Source organism: Otolemur garnettii, unplaced genomic scaffold (assembly GCF_000181295.1).
Source record: "Otolemur garnettii isolate 467f Iridium unplaced genomic scaffold, OtoGar3 scaffold00035, whole genome shotgun sequence".
Classification (NCBI taxonomy): Eukaryota; Metazoa; Chordata; class Mammalia; order Primates; family Galagidae; genus Otolemur; species Otolemur garnettii.
In genome coordinates, this window is record NW_003852430.1 from 7,344,264 (window position 1) to 7,348,248 (window position 3,985).

The 3,985-nt window shown below is 34.3% G+C and overlaps 1 non-coding gene across 1 annotated transcript; it reads right to left on the reverse strand.

The window, feature by feature from the left end:
* Positions 1-2,816: 2,816 nt before the first annotated feature.
* Positions 2,817-2,923, reverse strand: LOC111725269. Its single transcript, XR_002773370.1, has one exon. It is a non-coding gene; the product is annotated as a U6 spliceosomal RNA (small nuclear RNA).
* Between the last annotated feature and the right edge of the window lie 1,062 nt (positions 2,924-3,985).

Consider the following 3,985-nt stretch of genomic DNA (forward strand, 5'->3'; position numbering starts at 1 on the left):
TTTAATTAATTGAATTTTCCTGCTGTGTCTTTGAGTCATAAATATGTGACTTTGGCAGGAATATATGAGTGATGACTTACCTTCTATTAGTGTTTAAAAGCCCCACATTCTTAAATGATTTCTACCAAAACTGTATACTCTTTCCACAAAATGTGCTTGAACATTAAAAAAAAAAAGTAGAAATTGAGAGATTGTAGCCTCATAAAAAGCTAGGTATTTAATTTTAGACAAAAAATAGTGTTGAAAAAGATAATTTAGTAAGGATGAGGAAAATAACTTGCTGAAGACAGAGTCTAAGGGGCCATTCTATTCTTCAAGTGGAAGGTAGCAATAAAAATTAATTACTCTTTGGAGATCCAGGTACATTAGGGGACATATTGTAAAATTGAAACTTGCAACTATATTTAAAGTCTACAAGTAAGGACCAATTGTCTTACCCTTTTCCATTCTTTTTCGGGTTTAGATTTTGTCTTGAATTTGTATACTTGGATGGCATGGCTATTAAAACCATTAGAATTAAAAATTGAAATTTCACACAACTGTGTCAAGGTAAATTTGGCTACATATCTCTAACGTCGTTATTTATAGGTTATGTATGGCTATCAGCTTTTACAGACACTGTATTCTTTCTTGCCAATGAGTCCCCAGGTGTAGCCTGGGACCTATTTCAATAGGATTGCCTTTTACTCTCCCCGTATATTTCTGTGGGGTTTGTAACAAGTGTATCATGTCACATCTCAAAGGGCATTGTTAGCTTTGTAAGATCAAAATTGAGGTAGTTTTCCAAGTTTTTAAAAGAAACAAATAGGAACCTTCATACTGATGGGTTTTAGGAAGAAAAGTTAAATATTACAGGTTAGATTTGAGTTATCAGATCTTGTGTTTGCCATCAGTTCTCTACCTGTTTTCCCTTCTTCTGTTTAGATAGCACCTACACGTAAATACGTTTTAATTTTTATAATATACAATTGTATATCCAGTGAGTCTCATTTCATAATTTGTAATGTTATTAATTCCTTCATCATTACTGATTTTTATTTAATTGAAAAATCAAGTAACCTGAGAATCAGAGACTCTTAAAATTAAGAATAATTAATGTTGATATTAAGTAAATAATTTCTTATTCCAATGAAATAACATTTTAATCCCATTTCTGCTGTGTTGTGAATCTATTCTGGTAGGTATTTCATAGCCTATTTTCAAAAATATATTCTAGGCCTACTTTTCGCTATATTTAAATGCATGATTGAATCATTTGGAGTATACAATGACTTTAAAACTTTTTGTTATGCTAATTTAAGACATTACTTTTTATTTAAATTGTGTGATTTGATACCAAACAACCCTCCTCTTTTGTTTATTAGGGAGGAAAACCGCTAAAGGATACAGAAGAGAATTCAAATTAGAACATGGTACTCAAAAAATTTTTAAACATTTCTAAATGAAGGCACAAATTTCAATCCAGTTCACTAAATGGTCTCGTGAGTGTTGAAAGAGTCATCTCATATTAGTTAAGAGAGAGAAGGAGTATTATGAGAAGACTCTTGAATATGCAAATTAAGCAGTATTAATTAGCTCCAGCAGCCATATATTTTAAGTTTAAGTGTTAGAACTTAGCAAAGGCAATAAGACCAAATCAGGTCTCGGTAATTTACATTTTTATAGTTCTTCCTAAAGCAATCTGGAATTGACTGTTACTGCCAAGAGAGGGCATCAACCAGTGTGTAAAAGGCCCTGCGCTCTAGGCTGTGAGTTTAAGAATGATCCCGCATCAATTCTCAAGATTTCAACTTCAAATGATATTTTTATTTCGCCATTTCACGATCTTAATAAATCATATTCTTTTCTATGTTCTTAAACTGTGGGAAATAGGATCTCTGAAATCGTGTGACGACAACAGTATTATTTCATTTTTCTTCTCTATTTTCATTTTCATCCTTGATGTCTCCTTAAGGCACAAACCAAAGTCTCCTTGACAAGCGTTTTATTCAACCCTGACATTATGGCAAGCAGACTCAGGACTGAAACAGGATTAAACGTGTCTTTATATTTGTTTTTTAGACATGTTGCCCTAAAGTTAGGGCACGCTTAGTCACCTCTGATATGACCTTGTTCTGTACACAGAGAGTTCGACATCACTAAAATGCAGATTTCGTTCCTCCCTTTGGATATTTCAAGTATTTAGGGAAATCATACTGGAGGAGATTTATTTCAGGAAGGTAAGAAATTATGCCTATTCAGCCCTGCTGCATGATTGTGGAAGCCTCATTTTCTACTAGGAAATCCTGCTGATGCTACCTGGCTAATTACCAGCAATTACCTACCTCGGAGGAAGAGTGTTAAGAGGCTGTACTGCTCTTTTCCAGAAAGTTGACTTCCAGGAAGGTAGGCCACAGGTGGAAATTTCAAAGGATGAATTTTCATAAACTGTATATTAAAAAAGCTTATTTCGGCTCACATATTTTCACCATACTTTATAAAACAGATTCCTTATTTCAAAGGCCCCTAAAATATAGCATAATGTCCCACACATCCAGTCCAATTGACTTCTGATGGGATCAGTTGTGCCAACTGGCTTTTGTAGCAATGGACTGCAGGGGATGTATCAATTGTCTAAAAGGTAATGGGGTCACTGGAACCACAATTTAAAACTGATATGGAAGAAGAATCAGCAATAAGCCACGACTTCTGTGCAGATTGTGGGTTATTCTATTTCGGGTAATTTCCTTTTGGGGAGCACATTTAAAGCCATAAGACAGAGATCATTGCTACTCTTTTTTTTTGTTTTTGTTTTTAAATTTTGTATTTTTTATGGTAAAAATATGGAACGCTTCATGAATTTGCGTGTCACCCTTGCGCAGGGGCCATGCTAATCTTCTCTGTATCCTTCCAATTTTAGTATATGTGCTGCCGAAGCAAGCACGATCATTGCTACTCTTCATGACACGTCAGAGTTTTCAACACTGTAGTCCTCTTATTTCCTAAGTAGAGATTCTTTTTTTTTTTTTTTAGTGGTCCAGATTACCATTTCATCTGATTCTTCCGTAATGAGTACCACTAGTCTTCATTTTACAAAGGTAGGGCAGACAGTTGGAAGCCTCCTAAGGGGTATCAAAAAATTGACAGAGCACAGAGAGAATGTGAGCTAGAGGCCGTCCATTAGGACGGCCAACTGCAGGGAGTGGAAACTTTGCCACTTTTGTCTGCTTTGGTAATTGGGAAGAGAAGGCATTTCTACCTATATCAAATCATATATAAATTAGCCACTTGCTACTCTAAAGCAAGTTTCCGTAATCACCTGTAAATTATTAATTTTAAAATGGGCTCACGGTTTTTATCTAATCGTAAAGAAAACGGTCGTATTTCCCCATGATGATAGCTAAATTAATAATCCAACCATTTCTTTTAAGAAATATTTTATCATCTGAGTGTCAGCATGTTCTTGAATTAAAAAGAAGCACCGATTTAGGAGAAGAGACTTTGAGTACCAGTCTAAAAATTCAGTGATAGCATTTTGAAGCAAACATTTGCATATTGTGCTCCAAACAGCAGAGGTTTTTGGATAGGAGTAATAAGTTTTTCCATAATCTAAGAAAGCCTTAAGGATTTTAATTTGTAAACTGCTTTTCAAATAGCTTGCCTGTAAGTGGGATAGCATTGTTTGTAAAGCAGGCAAATGTTTTCTAAAATAATTAAAATAAGGAGGAACTACGAGAATCTAATTACTCCATTGACTTGTAAATACTACGAGCCAGTTCCTAAATATTTTCCCCTTGCTAGTCGGAGAGCCCAAGACATAAGTTATTAATTTTTTTTATAAAGCTTTTTTAGTTTGGAAGAACAAACATTACTGCCACTAGTACACTGATTTATGTCAAAAGGTGACCTGCTTTTTCTAAATCTTCTAGAGCTGCTCTTTTAATCAGTTTAGAGTGTGATTTAACTGTGTTATCTTTAGCTTAGAAAATAATTTTCAGTATAAAAT